Source organism: Ambystoma mexicanum, chromosome 8, assembly GCF_040938575.1.
Source record: "Ambystoma mexicanum isolate Mex_15411 chromosome 8, UKY_AmexF1_1, whole genome shotgun sequence".
In the NCBI taxonomy this organism is placed as follows: Eukaryota; Metazoa; Chordata; class Amphibia; order Caudata; family Ambystomatidae; genus Ambystoma; species Ambystoma mexicanum.
The window spans coordinates 1,283,138,826-1,283,164,240 of record NC_090929.1 but is presented as its reverse complement, the minus strand read 5'-3'; positions in this window follow the sequence as shown (position 1 = coordinate 1,283,164,240).

The window sequence follows — 25,415 nt, the reverse complement described above, 5'->3', positions numbered from 1 at the left end:
GACGGGGTTGGTCAAACTACTTTTTTTGAAAACGTGTGCATTTTAAAATTTCTGAGTGAAATTCGCAGTGTTATTGCTTACGTGCTTGATCCTTCTTTGAAGGCACTCCCTCTTCTAAAACTTCTTTTTGCATTCCGGAACTACATTACCCAGCTTTACTGTAGTCTTTGAGCATTTATATCTGCTGACCGGCATGGGAGCACTGTCATGTGATGTCAAGCCCGGTCTGTGCCGGTCCATGCAGTATGAGCCATTGGGTTGTGGACTGTGCAGGTACTCTACTATTTTATTAATTTACTGCATATGTGTTATCCTTCATTCCATGCATCCTTTACATGTTATAGAGTTAGCTAGAGCTAAATCCAATCAACACTCTGCCTCACCTGGGTATCATAGTGTCAGTTTGCAATTCCCAGATACGCTGGCTCAGTACACAGGAAGTACACCCTGTTCTCGTCCTGCTTTAATACAGCTAATGTAAACATGCTCAATAATAGAGGGAGCATACCCAAAAATATAGAGCTGATTGGCAAACAACCTTTTTCCTATTCTACACTAGGTCATGCCATGTGCAGTGACATGGAAAATGTAGTTCGCCTCTGACTGAATGATTACTCAGATGGACGCTGTTTCAGCAGCTGGTGATATTCTTCCCATCATATCTGCTAATCAATTTAAGTTTGCACTTCTGAACATCCACTCCATTGTAAAACACTCAACTGATTTGGCCGACTTCCTGATCACACATAATCTTGCTATAATCTGCTTTACCAAAACATGGTTAAAATGCAGGAACCAATCATGCTGCACTATTAGCAACACCAACAGGCTACAAGATTATAAGATCTTACCATGAAAAGGGCAGACGTGATGGAGTCGCTGTTTTTTTTCAAAGAACATTTTAAGTACTACTAATCTTGATAGCTGCAAACACTTGGGTATTAAAAATGTTATTGATAACACTACTATCAATTAAATAATTATTTATTGGCCAACAACTAGCATGACTCCATTTGAAGAGCAATTACTGGCATTGCGCAGCAACCTTGCTAAACGTTCCTCTCACACTACACTTTTAGGTGATGTTGATCTTTGGGACAATGATGGCACAGACTCTGTTGCTATCTCTCATCGGGTTTGGACCAGAGGTCTCCCTTAGTCGGCCTCAGACCTTATAATCTTATTTCTTTGCTTTCTTTTTGTTACCAAAATTCAAAGACTTTCGGCTGTGTGATGGATTTTTATTAAACCATCGCAGGACCAATTCGATTCACTTCATCCATACGTTTTACATTATTGCTTTTGTTTCTGCCACTTCTTTGTCTCGTACCTTCTCTGATTCATATTAAAATTGAAACATCCATCGGCAATAGAGCTATATTTGCGTCTTTCATCACAGGTGTTAATATTCTTTGCTCTTGCGCTCTTCATATAATGTTGCCGCTTGCAACCTTGACTTCAACACAGACCGGTCTTGCATCGGTCTCCCCAACTCACCGGCTTTGTTGATTTCTCTGGTGCTGCTTAGTTCTTGGAGCCAAGGAGGGTACCACGGTGGCTGCTACTCCCCCCCGACTAGACTAGTCATGCAGGAGAGCCCTGGGTATCTCTGACAAACAATGCAGGATTCTTCAGTGTGGTTTCCTGGCCTAAAGCCTTTTAATATGAAGGTTCCTGGAAAGTAACGGTTTCTCGCCGGAAAGGTCAAGGGTATCTTCCATCCTCAATCTCCCTTCTCGGTTTGCTGTTTTTCTCCCTCATTCTGCTGTCATCTTGAAAATGGTGTTCCTTTGTGTGCTTTGTCTCACTCAGAGTGTGCTCTTTTGCTCCGCCTTTTATCCATGTGGGCAAGCTTAATGGAAGTCAGGTGGGAGTTGGTAACAGTAATTGCCTGACTTTGCCTGACCACATAAGTGGGACATGTAAGGTACAATGCTCAGGCATGAGTCTGTTTTGTATTTGTATTCGTATTTATTGTTTTATATAGCGCCTTAATCCAAGGCGCTTTACAATGAACAACAAAATATACATTAAACATAGAACAGTAGAAGCAACAACGGTAAACATGAGTCAAACCCGAAAATCAGCATGTAGAACAATTTACATATGAGAAAGAAGAGGAGAGGAGGGGGTGGAGAAAGAAGGTGGGAGAGAGAGTAGTGAGTAAGGTGAATAGTAGGAAGAGCACAATGTCTGTGTGAAAGTGTTCGTGTAGAAAAGAGGGGGGTTAAAGTTCCGAGGTATCCTACCTGGTAGGATGGAGTAAAGGTGTTATTGGAGGCGATACCGCATCTCGCTGTCGACTTTCTCACCCCCACTCCCTGAAGAACCCTCACCCAGGTGATCCTCCCACAAAGGTCCACCCCCAGGGTCTGGATCCAAAGGTGATGGCTGTGCCCTTGCCACCTGAGAGAGAGACCCCCAGGGACTGGCGGGTGAGTCACCTTCTGGTTTCTCACACACCCTTGCCCTATGCAATGTAACCACATCTATTTCACTGGGAAACTGGGAAAGGAAATGGACGTTCCCCTGGTCATTACCTTTTCGTGTTCCACAGTGAAACAGTAAGGTTGCAGGTCTAAACACCATCGCATGACTCGAGGGTTAGAGTGCTTTCGTTGACTTATCCATACTAAAGGTGAGTGGTCAGTGACAAGTGTGAACATCCTTTCTAGAAGATAGTATCTTAGATGGACAATTGCCCATTTGATGGCAAGGGCCTTTTATTCCAACACAGTGGGAAGAGTTTACGACTAGTGAATAGGATGGGGTGATTACTATGAGTATTCTTTTATTTGTTGGGCTGAACGGTAATTCAATGTATCTCTGATTCCTCTATTCCTTAGCAATTTCCCCTATTGAAGGGACATAATTAGAACATCTTCATGTATGCCTCACCTATATGCAAACGCATGGGACACCTTAACAAGTTAATAGGTGCAATAGTTAACTTAGTCATACTAAACTTGAGAGCATTTTAGCGAAAAGCATAGCACACCAAGAAGCACAATAAACATGAATGTATGAAATATAGACATTAGACACAAGTGTGTTTTTATGCATTTTGCAATTTTGTAACAATCTCAACTATAGTTTAGGCACGATAGTGGCGTTGGCTGTGGTGTTACATGCTAGTTGGACATGCACCGTACAAACTCACTGAGAGAGGTGTGAAATTCTCACCCTTAATTTTAAGTGATATTGCTGACTGGCTATTATAATGATGTTTTCTCCTCCTCTCAAAACTTGTGGCTATTCCTACATGCCCGGGATGACATCCTGTATCCTTTATCATTATTTGTGATCTCTGTATATAATTTCACCTTTGTACTTTTCTTTGGGGATTAAGCCTCTGTTTATTACTGTTAAACTGGATGTATCTACGTGAACTGTTACTACACCTGCATTGCTTCTGGTTTGACCTGCATTAACACAATCTTATGAATGTGATATGTTGGTTTAAATGATGTTGGATGTGATTGTTGATCATGTTTCTTTGTGAATATTAGCCTGTAAGAAGACCAGATGGTCGAAACACTTGTCGGCTATAGTCATCCCAGTTTCATTTAAATACAAATTACCTTCTAATTGTGCAGTGTGGTTGTGTATCTTCTTATATGCCTTTCCTAAACTCTACTACTTTTAGGATTGGGTGCCGATACAAGGTTTGTTTTAGGTTGTTGTATCATGCATCATCCTCATCAGTCCAATGAATCTTCTGGGTTCAGCATTCATTAATAATAACCAATCAATCCTAGGAATGCCCTGAGGTCTCTCTTGGTCTTGCCCATGGGCACATTTAGGATGGCTTTCGCTTTTTCCTGCTGGGGCTGGACACTGACATTCCTTACAAATTAGCCAAGGTTATTAACAGTGCCAGTGCTTCCGTCATCCCCAATGCCAAATCCCCAGTGATTCTGGCAAGCCAGGTGTCAGTAAATATTGCAAGTCCGGCGGCAACCCGCCAGCAGCAGTGGCAGGATTACCACCGGACTTGTAATGAGGCCCCATGTCTCAGATTCAAGGAGATTGCTGCATTGGCTTCCAGTAACCAATGCATTGCACATAAAATGTTCACTCTAACATACAAATGTATGAATGACAATGCTCCTAGGTACGTTAAGAACCGGTTGTGTAAGGCAACAACTGGGCCCATTGTTTGCAGTACTAGGACCATCAAACGTTTGGTACCAATGCACAAATTGAAGAATGTTGGTGGCACCTATTTGAAAGTATTCACCTCAAATGTATGGAATTCTCTTCCCTCGGATCTAAGGAACCTTCTGAGTCTCTCTAGTTTTAAGAGAGCCCTAAAAACACATTGGGCCTCATTGGGAGTTTGCCAGTCTGGAAACAAGGTTGCCAGTAAGCTCACCAGTACCCTTGTTTCTGGACCGGCAACCTAAAGTCATTTGCTTTTAAAGCATCTTCATAGCAGTCATAGTTATCTAGTTTCTCTTCGTCTTTTCTCCATGGTTTAAAAAGTTGTAGCAGAGACATGTAATATAGTTCTTTCTGTTGAGGAGTTTTTAATGACAATTTGACATGATTAATTAACCTTTGTTTGGTAAGTTTCACTAAGCTGCCTTCACAGTCTGTCACTCTATATCTACCTTTGCTTTCATCAGGTTTTATATTAATTTTGTATGCAAAGTTTTGAGCTATGTGGTATAGACACATGCTTTCCAAAGTGCTACTCCTGTTCGGATAGTATGTGTCCAGTAAATTGTTTTTTAAAATGTCTTGGCTGTTGGGATCATTTCTGGCAATTGTTTCTATGTCCTCATATGATTTCAGAACTCTTTTTCTAGATTTAGCAGGACCAAGACTTAGTCATACTATGTTGTCTGATTTTCCATACAAAGCAGTACCGGTTAAAAGATCTGCTGCTTCATAGGTGCCACATTCTCAATGAGAGAGCATTTTTATGCCTAGGCTGTACAATTTCTGAGCTAGTGTTTTGTCTGATGATAGATCATTCCAGAGGTCTTGAAGCACTGTTTTTTCTGCTTTTGTTAAGTAGGCTGTAACATATCGTGCAATTGCAGTGGAATTGTCTGCAATGTACTGCACATCTATGTTTGCATTCCATAAGAGGGCAATGATTGCATTGTAATCATTGATATATTTTGATTCTTCTGTTCTTTTTATGTAATACGTGTTCTTAGGTGCTTTACCTTTAACACTATGTCGAACCGAAGACATGAAGTTGTTCACTTCACCTGTTTCTGTAACTGGTCTAGGGAAACCAACGCAGCATTTGGTGTAGTATTTCCCTTTGCTTTTGCATTTGCAATGACAATATTTGCCACATTTGTGTCTTTATAATTGAAAAATCTGTCCATGCAGGTCACTATGTGTCCGTTGTGAAGGGATTTCACAAGTGACATATTTTTGGAAGAACTGCAAAACAGTGGCATCACTGTTGTGACCAAATTTAGGTGCACCTTTGATCCATAAAAGCACGTGAATATGTGGTGCTCCTCTCGCTTGGTATTCTTTTCTCCCAAAAAAGTGTTGCACTTCTCCGAGGGGAGGAACAGTTTTATTACAAATAAAGTGTAGCATAGCAATGAAACGATGATGGAACTATCTTGACACATTAACTGGATCTAGAGAGCAAAGTTCTCCAGGTGTTAATATATCTATGTTGGTTTTGTTGTTGTTTGATAGGCGTAGGAACTGATGTAAATCTTCCCATGCATATTCTGCACAACTAAGTGTAACAAACCAAGTCGGTGGTCCAAGGTTTCTGATCATACAACGTACGTCTCCGTGCCGTCGGAACCAGTATTCTTTTGTACCACACATGTTTGCAAACAGATTTGTTATACTTGATTGTAAAACCTCATCTTTTTCTTGTACTTTTTGTATTAATTGCGTGGCTGACATATTTTGAAAGTGGGTTCCAGATTTCAAATTGTGTGCAACTCCGTAACATAGGGTTGCTAGTTCATTTTGAAAGAGTAGGTGGAATATGTATTCCACATTTTGTCTAAATCTGGGATCTTGTAAATACATTCGTAATGAGCGGTATTCTGATGCCGTAATCTGAGTGGGTCTATCATTGTATCTTCCGCCTTTGCCTGTAGGAAATAGCAGTGGAAAAGCATGTGCTTCTAGACTTTTTTCCCATATGCTCATTGGTGACCCTTTGGTTTGTCACATTTGGTAAGTTTCTAATGCATCATCTGTGCTTTCATTGGAATCCAATGGATGAATTGTGTAATGGTCCAACAGATTGGATACTGCAGCAGGATCCAGAAGTTAAAATTGACCAGTTTCTGATGACTCTTGAATTATTTCAGTTTTTTCCCTTAAGGTTTGTTCAATATTTATTTCTTTGTAGTATTCGTTATTGTCTTTCAGATATTGCAAGGCTTGTCTAACTTTATATAAGTCCACCAGATGTTGCCACATTTTTTTGTCTTTTGTTGGTACACCATTTACCAAGACAATTAAAGAATGCTCTATTGGACGTTGTACTCCTAGAGTGTGTACATTTTCTGTCAGATCTAATGGCAAATAAACTACTTTGCCACGAATGCCTTTCAGCAATTCAGAGGGAGATAATTTTGCTGTTTTTGGTTGAAGGCGTATTATTGCCTGAAATGGGTGAACAGTTTGAATTATGATGCTCTCATACAAATTGAGTTGTTGCAGGGGTTTTGGTAGTGGGAACAATTCCAAATTATTTCTGATAGCACGTAAAGGAGTTTGGTTGTTCTGCAATTTTGTAGTGCAGTAAGTGCAACATATTAGGGGTTTGCTTATTTGGTATTTGGTTTCTGTTAAAAGGTAGAGAGCTAATTCAAACCATTTGGAATCTTCATTGTCTTCTATTTTGTATGTTACGTCTATTTCTTTTGTGTTCCTTTTGTAAAACGTTCTGCGGCAACACACACACACATGGTTTGGTACTTCAGCCGATGCACTTTTAAATTTTAGTATTTCTTTTTTGAATTTGTATAATAGAAGGTTGCTATGTGCAGAATTGTTGCTAGTCTGTTCTAAAACTATTGCATTTTGTAAGTGGCTTTCACTTCCAAAATATTTTCTCTGGATACGGACGATTTCTTCTTGTAGGTATTTGGGTGTACCATGCAGAAGAGTGTTATTTATATTGGCTAATTCTAAAGCTGGACTTTTAGCATAGTACATTTTATACACTAGATTTCTTATATTTGAATGATGTATTGATATCCGTTTGATATCATGGAAGATGCTTTTGCAAATAGGTCCTGAAATGCAGGCTAATGAATGTCCTTGTAGTCCTGTGTATTTGCGCACTGGACAGATATCCATATTTTGCAGCACTTTCATTTTAATTTTGTCTTTACCTTTCACATACTGATTGAGGAACTGACGTAAAGATTTGAAAGATTTCATAGGAATGTCACACATTGACGTGCACAGCCATTTGTATACCGGACGGTCTGGTTCAGTCAAATCGAGAGGTAATTCTGAGTTTTCAGGGGATACTTTTGTAAGAAATGTTTCTTGTTCCATGATGGTATTATTGATTTTTTCATACCCTTGTCCACTGCTAAGGATGGAAATTGTGTTTGTTTGATTTTGTTTGTATGCTTCTTCATTAAAATATGGTTCTGTGATTGTTGTGTGACTCCATTCACCTCCACAAATATTTAAGAAGTTATTTTTGTTGACATTCTGTTTATTTTTTTTTAATAACATATTTTATTTATTTTATAAACGTAAACATATACATACAAGTTAATAACAAGTCATCGCTCGGGCATACAGGCAATCACTAAGCACAGCTCTTCATGCACATTGCAAGTTTCAGAGTTTTAGGTCCTTCATGAAATGGGTTACTAGGCGTCCAAATTATACATTGTGCAGATGAGTCTTCGCAGGACTCCAAACGTTTATCAAGTCTATTCATGGGTTCGCAGATCCCTACGTGTCTTCCCATTTTTGCCAGATCTTGCGTGCTTTCCCTGTCAAGTCTATTCATGAGTTCGCAGAGCCCTACGTGTCTTCCCATTTTTGCCAGATCTTGCGTGCTTTCCCTGGGCACCCTCTGGTAGTGTATATTCTCATTTCCATTTGCACACAGATATCCACGTCTGTTATCCATTGGTCACATTGAGGGGATAAGGGTGAGCCCCACAATTGGGCCAGATTCCTCTTTATGAGTCCCGTGGTTGTTGCCAGCATGAGTTTCTCATATCGGGGGATGTCTAGGTCGTCATCCATCCCTAGTAATAGCAATTTGGGGTCCATGGGTATTCGTCGGCCGATGACTGCCGATAACCTGTCACAACATTTCTGCCAGAAAATTTGGATTCGTGGGCATTCCCACAAGATGTGAAAAAAGGTCCCCCTCGCCTGTTGGCACATTAGACAGTTGGGATCAGTTGCTCTCCCCCATTGATGTAAAGCTTCTCTCGGATAGTATACCCTGTGTAGAATTTTGAGTTGGATCAATCTGATTCTAGCCGAGATGGCAATTTCCCTCGGATACATGAGTGCTTTGATCCATTCTTCCGGTTGTATTGGTCCCACATCTCTTTCCCATTTTGCTTTCAGATCTGTAAGTTCCGTTGTGGCGAAAGAGGCTATTGCATTGTACATTGTGGAGGTTATTTTATTATCGATACGATCCACCACGATGTTTCTCTCAATTGGTGTGCAATCTGGAATGTTCGGTGGGTCGATCTCACATGTGATAAGTGCGTGATGTATTTGTCTGTAATGGAAGTGTTCTGTGGGGGGTAGGTTGAATTTGTCCTGCAGGGTCTGGAATGGTATTATTGCTCCATCTTGTATTATGTCTGCTAGCCTTGTTATCCCAGCTGATTCCCAGGTCGCCCATTTTGGGATTTTACTTAGCTCCGGCAGACGTTTGTTACGCCATAGGGGCTGTGCCAGCGTGAGTTTCCCATCCCATCCCAGGTGCTTGTGTGCATCTAGCCATACTTGCGTTCTATGTGCTCTAATCGTGTTGGGGATCATGCGTACCCTACTATTGTAGAGGGTCTCTAATGGGGTGAGCCCGGCACTCATCTGGCTATCCGCTTTAATGTGTGGTAGTTCAGGGTTGTTATGCAGGATATCATTTATCACCGGCATCTGGGCTGCCCAATAATATGTTTGTAGGTGGGGCAGTCCTATACCTCCTTCCCATGCGGAACGTTGTAGGGTTTTGAGCGCGATCCGTGGATGCCCTCCACCCCAGAGGAGCTTTCTGAGAGTCTCATCTATTTTTAGGAATTCTATCTTGGGTACATACAGTGGGGCGTTTTGGAGGATGTACACGAATCGTGGCAGAGTGAGCATTTTAAACATTGCCGCCCTTCCTAGCAGGGTGAGGGGTAGGGTCATCCAGTGTTTCACATCATTCGCGAATCTATCTCTGATTGGATGGAGATTTTGGGGAACATATTGCGTGAGGTCCGTCGCAACCTGTACCCCAAGATATCTGAAATGCTCGGTTTCTACTCTATATGGGCAATTGTGTAGAGCTGTCGTATCAGTTCCTTGGATCGGAAAAAGGATGGATTTGTTATAGTTTACCCGTAGACCACTAAATGCTCCGTATCTATTTAGTATTTGGGTGACGATGGGGTATGATACTAGTGGATCACTCATGTAGATCAGTAAATCGTCGGCATAGAGGGAAACCCTATCCTCCCAATCTCGGGCCCACCGGAACCCCTTCCACAACTGTGATTCTCTCAGCATTATTGCCAGGGGCTCGATTGCCAGTGCAAATAGCATTGCCGAAAGGGGACAGCCCTGCCTGGTCCCTTTACCCAGGTTAATACTACGTGATGTCCACCCGTTTACCCTTATCTCAGCTGTCGGTGTGTTGTAGAGCAGCTTGACCCAGCCTATGAATTGCTCACCCAACCCCATTTTACCCATAATGCTCCACAAGGCCTCCCAGTGGACTGAATCGAAGGCTTTTTCGAAATCAATCGCGAGGAGTGCTAGTGCATCCCGCAGCGATGGAGACTTCTCAATGGCGGCATGTAGCCTGTGGATATTCATTCGTGTGGATCTCCGTGGCATAAAGCCACATTGGTCTGGATGGATAAGGGTGTGTATGACTGTCTGGAGCCTGTTAGCCAGTGTCTTGGCCAGTATCTTAGCTTCTATGTTTATAAGTGAGATCGGCCTGTAGGAGCTGCATATGTTTGCTGGTTTGCCTTCCTTATGTATCACCACTATAGTGGCCTTTCTCAGATCCGGGGGCAGAATTCCTTTACCTTTGGCATATAGGAACATTTTATGCATCTGTGGTACTATGTGCTCATTGCCGATCTTTTTCCAAGCTTCCACTGGGAAGCCGTTAGGCCCTGGGGTTTTCCCATTTTGGAGTTGGGATAGGGCTGTCGACAGTTCTTCCTCTGTAATCTCTGTTTCCAAACTCGCTCTTTGCGTATCGCTTAGGTGTGGAATGGTGAGTGTGTCCAGGATGCTGGGATCCAGTGCAGTCGTCGGGGGAGCGTACAATGCCTCATAGTACTCTGCAAAGGTTTCAGCAATGCTTGAGTCGGTATAGGTCTGTTCTGCATTCCTGGTAGTGATACATCTTATCTGGTGTTGACCCTCCTCTCTTTTTTCCAGCCACGCCAGCATTTTGCCGGCCTTGTCTCCAGTCTCGTATAGCCTGGTACGCATTGTCCTGTGTGCCTGTTTCGCACAGGTAAGTGTGACATCATGCAGCTTCTTTTGTGTCGCTTGTAGGGCTCTGTTGTCATCTGATGCGCCTGTGTTTATATATCGCACTTCAGCGTTTCTGACCTCTGTTTCAGCGTCTTCAACCTCCTTCCTGTGCGCTTTTTTGTGTGCAGCAGTCCAGCTCAGTACTACCCCTCTCAGGGTTGCTTTGTACGCCTCCCATATGGTTCCTAGGTCCTCTATCGAGTCCTGGTTTGTTTCGAAATATGAGACAGTGGCTTCCTGCATCTTTTCTACTAACTCTTTGAACCCTAAATAATACGAGTTCAGGCGCCAAGTCAGTGGAGGCCTGGGTCGTTCTGTTTCGAGTAGGATCTTCAGCGGTGAGTGGTCCGAGATCCCCCTGGGCTGGAGTGTTGCCTCCGTTACTTTATGTATGTCTACACCAGGGAGGAAGAAGTAGTCTAGTCTAGACAACGATGCATGCGCGCCTGAATGGAAAGAGTATTGTTTCTCCATCTGGTGCAGATCCCTCCATGCATCCTTCAGTCCCAATGCTGTGGCAAAGATGGCTAATTTCGTCGGTATCATCGGATTTCTCCCCCTGATATGTGTACGATCTAGATTAATGTCCATTACATCATTGAAGTCTCCACCTACAACTAGTATATCCGCGGTGTTGTTGGCTATGATCGGTGTGATGTCGTCGAGTAAGGTATTTGTGAGCGCCGGGGGAGCATAGACCGCCAGTATGGCAATGGTTTGATTCCATAGCGTTCCATTTATGTGGACAAATCTCCCTCCGGTGTCCTGGGTTATGTTGGATATCTCTATAGGGATTCTTTTGTGTATTAATATAAGCACACCTCTCGAGCCCATTGAGAAACCTGCATGTATTGCTGTACGGTATTTGGTTCTTTTGAAAAATTGGCATCTTGTGCCGGCCAAATGTGTCTCAGTAAGCAGTATTAGGTCCGGGTTGTTTCGATTCAGGTATTGTGTTACTAGTCTTCTCTTGATACTGCTTCCCAGGCCATTGACATTCCATGTCATGATGTTAAGTTTTTTGGTGTCTGTCCCTTTCGCACTCATTTCTTATCTTGTTCGTATGTCTGTGCCATTGGTAGCAGTTTAGACGAGAGGAGTCCTGCTCTATCGGTGTTTGGACTGCCCTGTTGTCTTCCCATTTCAGCGTGCTTGTCTAAGCCGTGCTTTCCTTGTTGCCAGCATAGAACGTGAACAAATCCCAACTTACCCCCCTCCCTATACTCCTTCCCCAACTGAAGCATCTGTCGCCCACACAACCAAACTTAATCAAACCGTTGAACTTGGGGTATCTCTTGTCACTGTGGCGGTGGAGGTGCCGTAGTGAAGAGTCCGTAACTTGCTTAGGCCGCCGTGGGTTGGTGGTACCACGGCGGGTGATTGCAGGGTCTGTTCTATACCGATTGCAATCGGGGGGGTGGCTTGCGTGATGTGTCTTAACGCAGCCGCCAGCCGTTCTGAGTAGTGTTCTTTCCTGCTCGTGCCTCCGTATGTTTGTCGGTTGTGTTTAGGCGTCGGCATTCTGTGCTATTTCTTCCATCGGTTGCTGTGGCGGCTCATTTGGTGGCCTGTTTGGTCGGGGTCTATTTCTACGGTTTTCCTGTCTTCTCCATGGGCCCCATTCACCTTCTAGGTTGCGTTCCGCCCAGCTCCATGCCTCTCTTGGATCAGTGAAATGCACAGTAGTGCCCTTATGAAAGATTTTTAGCTGGGCTGGGAATAGCAGACCATATTTCACATTCAGCCCTTGTAATCTCTTTTTGAGAGTGTCAAAGGATTGCCTTGCTCTTTGTACCTCTTTGGTGAAGTCGGGGAAGAAGGCTATCCTGGAGCCGTTATAGGTCATGGCTCCATTCGTCCTTGCCATGTGGAGTATCGCGTCGCGATCTCTGTAATTTAGGATCTTGGCTATTATCGCTCGTGGCGGTGCTCCGGGAGTTGGTCTGCCAGTTGGTATCCGGTGTGCCCGTTCAATTGAGAAGAAGTTTGAGAGAGATTTAGGAGCGAATAAATCGGCGAGCCATTGTTCGAGGAACAGCTCCATGCTGGGTCCTTCTTCTTTCTCTGGCAGGCCGAGGATGCGGATATTATTTCTTCTCGATCGGCCCTCTCCCTCTTCCACCCTCTCCTCCAGTAGTTTAATGCGACCTAGTGCTGCATTCATTTGCTGGCCCATGCCTCTCACATTGTCTTCTGCCACTGATATGCGCGCCTCCGCCTCCCCTGTACGAGATGATAATTTCTGCAGGTCATGGCGCAGCAGAGAGACCTCCGTACAGATGCTATCCATTTTGACTTCCATGGCAGATCGAGAATTGGAGATAGCATTCATCACGTCCCTAAGGGATATGTCGGCCTCAGGGTCTGGTGATTCATCGGTTCTATTCTGGGCCGTGGAAGATGTCGGGGCAGGCGTTGTGTATTGTTCCATTGTGTTCTGGGTTCCAGTTCTTCTAAGCCTATCTTTGCCCATGTCCGGTGTGTGGGGGGGTGCTGCTCTTGTGTTTCCCCCCGTTATTCTTGGCAGAGGTCGGGGAAGCGTAGGCGGGCTGGCGGACGGTAAGCCCGGGGTGCCGTTTGCTAAGTTTCGGTGTCTCAGGATCGCGTCTCCCCTCCTCCCCTTCCTCCTTACCGGCTCCGCCGTATACCGCTCACCAGGCTTCGTTCGGCACCGCAGCGGCCGTTGCTGCTGTCGAAGGATCGGAGCGCCCGCTCTGCTTGGTCTGTCGTGCTGGTCCCGCAAAGTCCGTTGTTGTTGCAGGCCTCGGCGAAGCCGGGGGTCATTCCGATAGATGGGCGTCCCAGCAAGGACCGCGGGGAGTGGGGGGGGTCAGCACTGATAGCTTGGGCGGCTGAGTCCCCCAGCGATGGTTGGCGTCGAATCTGCTGGATGGGCCCCTCCCAATTTCAGACGAGTTTCTTTCGATTTCCACGAGAGGCAGCGCCTGTGGGTCTAGATTGTGTCTCTGTCGGCCATTTTGATTTCCGTTTGGCGCCGATTGCTTCTCCTTCTAAATGCCGATATCTCGGGATTGGCGCTTCGGAATCAGCTCCAGTTGCAGATATCGTTCCTACTAGGGTTCCGCCACCCTGTAGGAACCTTTTTTGGGGCTGGATTAGCCCAAATTCGCAGGATATTGCAGGATGTAGCTGGCGGCTTCGGGAGCTCTACGGGCTCACGTCTTCATCGGTCGCCAGTTGGCCACGCCCCCGTGACATTCTGTTTATTGATAAGTTTCTTTTGTAGTTTAGGACTTACTTTTGTTAGTGGTTTCATCCTATTTAACACTAAAATAAATAACTTCCTTTTGAGAAGGATTGCACTGTCTATGAGAGCTTGCAGGATTAATTTTCTACGTTTTAAGGGTTGAGGACGATTTCGGTCCTCTTCTTATTAGATTCTGAAGGACTCTGTGGTGGAACATTTTTGCTAAAATACTTTTTTAATATGGGTTCTTGTTACTATATCAGGATTAATAGAAGCATTGTTAGCAGTATTGGTAGCTGATTTTTTTTAAAGCGTTTTCTGTTTCGTGCCACATTTTGATAGAGGAGCCACAATTTCGGTATTTGAAGCTTCCTTTGTTTCGCTAAACGAATGTATTGGCTGTTTTGTTCAAATATTCGCTACAAACTCTGCTACAGATGGATGCTTACTTTGGACAGTTTTATTTTCATTTGCTCTCTTTCTGCATTCCTTTCTACAGACTTGCTTTTTAGTAAGCATTTTTTGGGGTCTGTTGAAAAAAGAAGGCATGGTTTGGTCTGTTGTACAATGTATGTATGCTGTATGCATGCGTGCATGAGTTTGATGGGGAAGCTCTTTGTGGTGGTGTGTGAATGTGCATTGGGCAGTTACAATGAGTTGGGAAGGCTACACTGTGCTTCAGATGAGTGTACAAAGGGAGCAAGTTGTTAGGGGAAGCATTAATAGTAAACGTAATGGTATAAAATTGAAACAGCTATCTATTTTCTAGTACTAACATTCTAAGGCTTCTGTATTTTATTTGAGTTCCAAAAACACAGGGATTTGTGAGCCATTCTGCCTGTTATTCTTTCTTTAGTAAATGGGGATTTGTGGGTAGAATGGTTCAGAAATCAATGTTTGTTTTGGTGTGCAAATTAAATAAAAAACCCACATTGACTGTTTGAGGAACAGTAAGAATATAAAGGTAGTACTGTACTTACTTTTTTTTTTGCGGAATGACCAGGTTACTTTGGATATGTCGTTTGCAATGTAGATGCTTTTGATTTTCAGAAGAGTAGTCTTCACTGCAATTGTAAAAAGAAGAAGTTAGTAACTTTGTGTGTTTAAAGCAGTGATGTTACCGTACACGTACATTTTGCATCTTTCGTCAGAGTATTCTCCTTTGATATCTCAACACAGTGCATGTGTGCATTTCTCTTCACATGTGCTGCCTTTGTATGTTATTTGTAGTATGTTAGTTGAACGTGATTCGCAAATGAGTACAATTTTTAGTTTATTAAAATGCCTTGTTTTTAAAAGCTGTGTTGTCCATACCAGAGAGGTTTGTAAGCGATAGGTCATTATAGTAGATGGGAAAAAATGCACTACTTTCATATTATAAGTATGAATCTGAAAAATAGGGAGGACATCTCAAAGGGGGATGTCACCAGAGCAATCGGGAGCGTTTATTCTCATACGATCACATTGGAAGTAGCATTAATGCAGGCGGTATACAGTAAAAAATAGAGCCATTTTCTAATGGAAAATCGAGTTTCGCGCTAAATAGGGAGGGTTGTTACGTATGTATAGGTTATGCGGGAGACAGTCAGAAGTAGTACGGTTTGTCAATGAAAAACAGAAGTCTTGTACTTAAAGGGGGAGCGTTGGTATGTATTGGCTATGCAGATTTAACGCCATTGATTAGTTTAAATGAAATCATAAGGGTTGCCCATGTTCTCTGATTAAAATATGCATACCTGTACTTTATACTCATGCATGTGCGCATGCATGGACCTGTACGGAGAAATCCACAACACTTGCACAGTAGTTTTTGAAGTAGGTGCTTTGCAATGATATGCGACTTGCATTCAGATTGATCAATAGTACTTTTGAAGTGCAAAATTTTGATGACGGAGTTAGATGTAGAGATGTTGAATGTGATTGGTGGATGGTTGCTTAGTTGTGTCCAATGAGGGAATGGATTCACGAGTTATGTGGAAAGGCTAGAAGGACTGGGTAAGAGTTACATGCCGCACGTAGACAGCGCTTGTCCGCGGGTAGGGCGTGCCACATACGGGGTTCTATAGCAAATCCAGCATGGAAAGGGGACTGTAGGCATCAGCCAATCAGATGTTCACATTTTTCTTTTGTGTCGAAAGACGGTGCGTGTACTGAAGATGGCAGAGGTGGAGAGAGTCAGGGTTTTGCTGCTTGGAGATATTTTTGTCCATGGTTTACAGCACTATTCTGAAAGTAGGCATTTGGCACACAATTTAGATGTGAGAGGAGTGCAGGTGGTGTGAAGCACTGAGAGTGATCGCAATGTTGCGGCAAGTTTGCAGAGACATGCGTTGGATGACCAGTCCCCATGTGGTACTTTTGCACTACGGTGCTTGCCATTTGGGCTACGTGAGTTCACACACTTTGTTGGAAGATTTGGAACAGTTGGTGCAAACAGTCATTAATATCTTTGAGAAAGTAATTTTTTCTGGCTTACTCCCTAGAGGAAAATGGGACAACAGTTCTATTTTCTGTCCTGATCAAAGTAATGGGAGGTGTACCATCAACCGCGGCATGCGTGCTTTCATGTTACGAGCTGGTATGTTTTTCGGCAGCCACAAGAACATTATTCCCAGTAATGCAGCTTATTTTGAAGAAGATGGTGTTGCGTTATCTTCTTTGGGAAATGCCATGTTCTTTTGGAATATAAGGCTTGCTTTGGAGAAGGTTCTGTAATGATTGTAGGAGAAAAGTAAGAAGAAAAAATATTTCTAAAAAAACAAAATAACAGGTGTCTGTAAGGCATCTGCCCAAAAAACAAAAATAAATTGGCTCTTTTCAGAGCCCACCTTAACAGGGAAAAGGGGAATAATATTTAAATGTACAGTCATCACGCTCTGATCCTCTACATATCCGCGGACATGGCGGTTGTCTGCAGGCAGCACGTATTACCAACAAGGATTCTGGGGTGGAGACACGTGCAAATGAGAATGTGCGAAGGTAGGGATTGGTCAGTAAAGTTCAGTGGGTCTGTTCTGAACGGAGAAATTTAGTCACAACGTCTTTTCCCTGACAGGAGACCAGACAGCCATGGCTCTGTGTGCTCGAAAACAGATTATCTGGATTTTGGGAGACTCATGGATATATTGGTTGAAGGTGCATGCGGAAAGTTGCGGTCTATCTGCAGATCTTGGATTTCCTCATGTGGAAGTGCACTGGCATGGTGTGCGTGGAATGAGGTGGCTGGACTTGGTACCTCTCTGTGGTACTTTACACACACAGCTTCATCCTGATATAATTATCATTCATTGCGGAGGAAACAGTTTAGGCCATGTCTCTAGAATTTCTTTGCATTTTGCAATGAAGGAAAGACTTGTGAAGGTCATGAACATGTTTCCAAATTGCTAAATAGTTTTTTCCCGTATTGCACAAAGACAAATATGGCTGCGTTCTTCTGCATTTGGTGCACAAATGGAGAAAGTGAGGCGCAATGTCAATAAGGCTGTTTGTGCCTTTCTAAGAGATGTTGGCATGTCCTCATTCCACAATGAAAACATTTTGTTTCGCAGCACTTTCATTGTTCGCAGAGATGGAATCCATCTCACATATGCTGGCAATCAGAATTTTCTTCGCAATGTACAAAATGCATTGCAACCTTTTTTGGATTCATAATCATCTATTTAGCAATCCGTTTTTTCAAATCCACAGTTTTTGAAACACACAAAACACCACCGAAAGGCTCTTTTCAGAGCAACCACTTACTCCCAGTGACAAGTGCATTGGTTTTGCTCCGCTTGCACCCTCCATTTTTGTGCGTCCTACGACTGTCCGCTGACTTTTTGAACAATGCACGTTGCCTACACCGGTCTATTGTTAAACTGAGAAAGGCGGCTCTGAAAAGAGCCTTTTTTTAAATTTTTGTTCTTTTTCAGTTTATTGATTTTCAGCACACGACACACTAGAAGAGGACGGCAAAGGAGGGTGAGGAAGGGACACCAACCACGGGGATAAGAAAGGGCAGATGGAGAGAGAAAGATGTACGGTGGCCTTTACTTAGGTAGGGGGCAGTTCTTCTGGTGCTCCGTGACCGTAGCCACAAAAGCAGTTCAAAGACTCTCCCCCTGCAGAGTACTGCGTCGCAGTACATACACAATATTGTGACCCTTAAAAGGTAAGGGTCAACAGCATTGCAATGGCTTGTGAGGCAGATGGAGGGATGCGCTCCCCCACAGGAGTGTCTCTTGTGGGGAGAGGATCGGACACGTAGGATGCTGTGGAGGAACTCAATCTACTACGTTTTTCACATGACACCACCTTGCGAATGTCCGCACTGTGGAACAACGTTAGGTGTCGCTTCATGGTTGTCGTACCAAAGCTGTACACACCAGGTCTCCCACGACTCAGCACCAACTTGCACTGGTTACACTTCACCAGGTTCGCAGGTGCTTTTGGTACGTTCCCAAAAAAACGCTAAACAACCGCCACACCCACGACTCACGGCGAGTGCTTGTAGTGTGGAGTTCCTCCACCTCATTCTATTCTTCCTCTTCTTCCTCGCTGTCTACATCCTCACTCATATTTCCCTCTGCAGGCCCTTGGGGAGGTGGTGGCGGTGGAGGGTTTGGGGGTGGTGCTGAGGCTAATGAAGCAACAGCAGCCATGGATGCCATAAGGATTATTCAGCTAATGTTTGCTACAGCAGTAAAGGCAGCACAACTCAATCTGCTATAGCCAGAAGCACAATGAAGATGAGCTCGGGGGTGTGGCCATTTATAGGGGTGGAGGGGTGCGGCTCATGACCATATCGATCACTCAAAAGCGTTGCAAAAATTCTAAACAATAATTTTAAAGGTTGAGCCATTGTATTGGACATGTGAAATGGTGATTTTATACTGTAAAATAATTTCCCATGATTGTATAAGTTCTTTTGAAATGTTGCGGAAGCAGAGAAACTGTGCAAATTAGTCCACACCCTCAGCGTGGGTGCGGTCACATGATGACGTCGTGAACACATCCGCCAAGGAAATGGCTTCCCTGTGGACACCAAATGTAGAGTAACAGACATGCGCATGCGCACGGGAGTTCTACGGACAGTGTTCGGGTCCTGAAAGTAATTAAAAGTGCGACACAAGTGACTTTTAGGGACAGGTGTGATGTGCGCAGTACTTATGGGTGTGGTGCGCATGTGCGTAAATGTTCTGCTGACTGCACGGCCAGGTGCAGTGTCGTTAGGACACATCCATTTTGTTTGACTACAGACATGCCAGACACCGTGCCTGTTCTACAGACATTTCCATCTTGGCTGTGGACTGTACGGATAGGTATACTTTCCTTAGGACACTCCCATTTTGTTCATTTACAGACATCCTGGACACCTGGTATGTTCGAAGAACATGTTTTATGTTGGTTGTGGCCAGTACGGAGAGGTCTAATGTCCTTAGGATGTCCCCATTGTGTCCAATTGCGGACAAATTGGACACCTGGGGCCAGATTACAGAAGGTTTGCACCGGTGCAAGTGCAAAGTTGCACGGTATTAGCATTAGGGCAAAATTTGCCCTATTTTTAAAAACAATGGGACACATTAGAATATGATTGCAGCATGACAAGCACAGTTTGGCATGGTATAAGCACCAGTTCAAAAAATGCCCTTGGGCAAAAAAAATACGTTTTCACTGCATTATTGGAACTGGGCAAAGTTTGCCCTAGTGCTAATACGGAATGGTATTAGCACTAGAGTAAACTTTGCCTTGGTGAAAAAAAGCATTGAAAATGTATCGTTTTTGCACTATGGCAATTTTGCACTGGTGCTTACACCATGCTAAACTGCACTTGTCATGGTGCAATAGTTTTCTAATATGTCCCAGTATTTTTAAAAATAGGGAAAACTTTGCCCTAGTGCTAATACCGTGCAAACTTTGCATTTGCACTGGTGCAAAGTTTCAGTAATCAGGCCCCTGGTGCGTTATAACATTAGGTCCAAATTGGTTGTGATTGCTACGGGTAAGTCTATTGCCCCTACAACATCCATACTATATTGATTACGGCCAGCCCGAACAGGCACGCTGTCCGCAGACATGTTAACTCTGTTTTAAAAAAAAATGTGCCTCAAACCATTTCACGGTAGTAAGGAAGAGAAGAGTCAAAAGCTACGCCTACTTAGCTGTTTCACTACAACTAACATAAAAAAATTCAATACAAACACACACATCAATCAAGAGAAATACAGGGGGAAGCAGATACTGAAACGAATATATAGGGGAATTAGGTTTTAACACAGGCTGGTTGTGAGGGGATGAATTGTGAGGGGATGAAGGGATGGATGTTTCATCAAAACGTTTATTTTCTTCTTGAAGGTTTGGGGATGGTTCACTGGGAAATGGAGAAGGGGGGCAGGTACAGGTGGGACAGTGATATTGTATTTTTCCTCTGACATATTCCTCCAAAAATTGCCTTAAACTGTTAAAATTGTCATTTAGTATGTCCATTTTCACTTCTATCCTTTTTAGACTGTCTTCCTCTGTGTCCTTTGTTGGCCTTTCTTCTTTTTTTACCTGATCTGTTAAAAATAAATATATATATATATATGTGAAATGCCCATAAAATACTGACCATTTATTTGCTTATGCATAGTAGTGTGTACCATTATTATTGCTATCTTCCGACATTTCCCCAATCGGAATATTCTCCTCCAGCCACTCCAAAGTACTGCACATTTCTGTGTCAAAACAACAGAAATACATTATTTTTTCTGCCCCTCATACAAAAAAAGTACACACACATATAAAACAAATGAGGTTCACTTACTATTTTGTTGTAATTTGTCTTTGTTGTACTGTGTGCGTCTACTGTTGCTCCCGGCTGCACAGTTTATGTGAGGTAATTACATTGAAGGCATGCCTTTTTCTGTTATGGTATAAAACATTTCATTCTACATGGTCATTAAATGCATGGATAATGTTTCAGACGTTTAGGTTCAATTGGTTATTTATTAGTACTTATAATGCCTTTATGTGTTCTAATTGAAAGTTGTGCATTTTTCATATAACAGAATAGTACAATTTCAGATACCCCCTAACTGTTTGGGTAGTGGTGATCTCGTCCCCGCCCATCCCCTGCCCATCCACAGACAGGTGCTCAGTCCGTGCCTTTCAAATATTATTAGCGAGGGGGTTCAGAATGTTTTATGTTACATGTATATAAAGTAAGGAAATTATAGTACATATGTCCCAAAATCACATGATGAAAGTGTATATTCAGTTACAAAAAACTTTGTTAACGGGATGTTATGACTATGTTCCTCTTCTAAAAACTTGTGAAATTCAGTAAAAAAAAAACTTTGTTGAAGGGACGTTATGGTTAAGTTGCCCTACTAAAAACCTGTGAAATTCACTAACAAAAACTTTACAAACGTGACATTATGGTTCAAAGTAAAACCGAAAACACCCTGAAATTCGCCAGTTATGGTAGGCTAAGCAACCATAACTGCCCGCACCACTGTGCACTGCTAACACTAACACCAAGGACATGAAAGATGGCATCACAAATGTCACTGATGACATCACTGCTGATATCACATGTGTAGCCTCTTTGTTTTTGTTCACTGCCATATATATATAACGTGAGCAACCGGCCAGTTGCCGCGAAACACGTCGTTTATCGTGTGTTTTCTTTTTCTGTCCTGGACATATGTCCAAATAAAGTATAATTTTGTGACTGAACTTAAATGGATTGCTGCCTCAGTGTTTTGCCGTAATTGTTACCAGCAGAACGCGCTTCCTGGAGTACAGGGTTGATTACATATATATATATATATATCTCAACAGAAATACTTTGCTTTCCTCCAATTGTACTCCGGAAAAAGACAAACAGAATGACGAAACAAGGCTAATTTTAACGTTTGGAACTCATGCCAATATGATTCGTCAAATCCTTCATCGACATTGGCATATTTTGCAATCTGATGAAATACTTTCTACCATCCTCAAAGATCGTATTAATATCACTTTCAGAAAATCTCCATCAATCAAAGACTCATTAGTCAGCAGTTTCTTGCCCCCCGTGGAGAAAATATCGAACAGTCTTGGCTAAATGCAAATCCAACTGGATTTTACTAATGTACCAAATGCAAAGCCTGCAAGCATGCCCTAAACAGAACAAACTATACGCATCCAGTTACAAGACAGGTAATCGAATTGCAAAATTACATCACATGTAATACGGAGTTTGTGGTCTATGGACTCTTATGCCCATGTAACCGTTCGTACATTGGAAGCACTATCGGCAAATTGAAGCTGAGAATTTTACAACACATGCGAGCCATAAAAAACTCAGACCCCTCCTATCCTATGGCTGTCCATTTCAAAGATGTTCATCAGGGCAAACTGGACGGTTTAAGTTTCCTTGGCCTACATCATATAAAAGCCAACCCACGGGAGGGAAATAGAGAACTTGATCTGCGGAAAAAAGAAACCAAATATATTTTAGACTTTGAATCCAAAAAACCCAAAGGACACAATCTAGACGAAGAGTTATATACTTACTTGGGAACCTAGAGCCACAGGACTGATATAGCTTATTTTTTGGATGTATTGACAAGTGCTAAGCTCTCCATATGAAGTCTGTTAGTCAACAAAAACATCTTTTTAAACTTGTGTTGTTATATTGTCAAAATATTTGTCAAAAAATGTTCACCTAGATGGTTCTTATTGCCAATTCTTCAATTTATGGTTGTCCAGTCAAACAGTTGAATTGAGAGGTTATTTTCTTAAACTTAGTTATGTCCCCCATATTGCACAATTGTTCTAAATCCTATTGTACTATAATGGTGTACATATTTTTATTGGTTTTATTGCTTTTGTACTGAGTGGTTTATTTTAAATATTCATGTTTGCAGACTTAATAGCAGAAATTGGTTTTAGCCATATTTTGCACTTTATGCATTAGCACTTTATCTTTGTTGCTTTATATAGCAACAGATGCACTTTAGCACATGACACTTTTGAGCACTTAGCACTTTACTATTCTGCTTAATTTCAATTAGCTGCAAACATTTATATCGAATCATAGCCTGTTAATAAAACTTCTCAGGCATGTGCACTGTGCAAGTAAAAGTAAAAGCAAAAATGAAAAACGAAGAATTTTAGGATTATATGTTTTCTATTTTACAATTAACAATTTCTTGACTAATGTGCAATTTTGAAAGGGACATTGTTTTTAATTCTGACAGATTTACAAAAGAGTTAAACCCACTTGGGTTATACTTGCCAGAAATAAACCTTTTGTCAACATAGTTTAGGCTATAAGACATCTATTATACAAGGCAAATTTGCCTCTTACAAAATGGCTGCCATGTTTTTTTTTCTCTATTCACTGAAGCTATATGTATAGCTGTGACTATGAAAGCGACAAAGGACAAATGGCACAAAGAACCATAGAGACTGGTTAATTGTTGTAAACCTATATCAACACAGTTGGTTATGGGTTTCACTTGTACGTGAACAAGCTGCGAGTAGGCGGCGAAACGCGTTGTACCGTGCACTTTTTAATCTGGCAGATGCCTAATAAAACTGGATAATGAACTTAACCCTACACTGCATTGGTTTTTGACTTGAGGAAGCAACTGACACCAGCGGTTTGTGTGTTGCCACGAGTGCCATCCCTCCCTGGGAGAACTGGAAATTCTTTTTCCTGGCTTTTGCAAATAGACGTCGCGCCTTGAGGCAGGCGCTGGATGTGCACCGCTCTTAATCTTGATGCAAAGGGAGTATCGAGTCTCTTTACGGACTTCCTCTACAACGCTCCAGACCCGGACGTCGCACAGCTGAATGCGGGATAGAGCGGGTGGAGCTGTTTGAGGTTGTCTGCAGCAGCGGAGGTTCCCGCGTATATGGGAGGATATACACGAATCCTGAAACTGCGGTAAGACTTTCTCTTCTGGCTCCCCGTCCATCCCTGTATCCCCGTCCGTATATGTGCCTGCAAGAGATCTACACTTCCAAGCAATGTGTATTTGGCAATACATAAAAAACGCCTGAATTTAACAAATTCATTCCTCCAGTATACCCAACTAACAATTGGACTTGTACTCATCAAAGCAGTTTATTCCAGTATATTACTGTAAATTATGGCATCACAGTCAGATAGAGAAAAGGCACGTCGTGAACAGGCCCAGACTTTATTTTGTGAGACCTTACAAGTTAATGCACCGGTTTCCAACACAGCTGAGAAAAGCATTGTGGATAAAAATGAAATCAGCCTACTTAAAACATTGGACAAATTGGAGAAAAAAGAAGTAAGCAAATGGTGGGAGGAACATTCCCTCCAAAATTACTTGGATGTTGGCAGAATCCCACGTGGTCTTAGAATTCCAATCTCACCTTCTTTTGAGGATCAAGATCCGGAAATGCTCAGAGAGTGGGGGGACTCTACCAATGGATGTTCAGGACAATTCCTGAATATCTTGATAAAATATGCACGTAAAGATAGAGAAAAAACCCTATCTCAAATGGAAGAAATTAATGAACAGCTATCCCAGTTACCAGTGAGTGAAGAGGGCAAAAAATTGAGAGGCAATATGGAAGCGAACCTCAAGACCTTTGAAGAAGAAATCAAACAACGCAAACAAAGAAAATTTCTTCGAGACAAAGACGATTATGAAAAGGGTAGAGTGTATACCTTTGCCCGGAGATTCGACCATTTAAGGAAAAATCTATCAAGTAAAAATAATCGCAGCAATGAAAGTATAGCCCCTTCATCTAGCGAGATAGTTACAACATCCGAATCTGAAACCTCCATTAGTGAAAACGAAAAGGAGAATGCTCCAAAAAAAAACAATTTTTTAGAGGAGATGAGAATGCTAGGACTAGACGGCCGCAGCAACTCAAAAAAATTTCCAGGCAAAGGTCGGGGAAAATCGTTAGGACCAGGTGGAAAAGGAAAACAAGGAGGGGACAAAGGAACAAGCAGCGCCGAGCCAGATGGGAATTCAAGAACACGCTCTGGTCAGAAAAAACAGCAATGAAGAATAGTACTAATACTGATAACAGTATCATAAATCTGTCGAGTTATTCCCTTAATATGGATCAAATTAAAGTTTTACAGTATGGATTTCATTTCTGTCCAACTTCTTCATACGACTATGCTGAAACTAGGATTGACTTTCATAAATACATGCAGAAAATTAGATTAAAGACATTCTTTATCTTGAATCCTCCGAAAAGCAAGCCTAAACAAGTTCTTCAAGGAAAAACAGCTATTTGTATAGAGGATCTTGATGCTTTACTTGATTTGGCAGAATTGGAATCAACAAACGATAACGAAGAGGCCTTATCAGCAATCTCATTAGAAATGTTGAACATAGAGACAGACTGGCCCATGAAAAGCAAATTGAAGGTTAAATCACGTTTCAATCCACTATTTCAACCTGGTGGCAAATTAGAAGCTTTTCAAGATTTGGTGATTCACGATCTTCAAAAAGCACGATTTAAAACAACTAAAGCTAAACCCAATTTTTACGCCAAAGAAAGACAAATC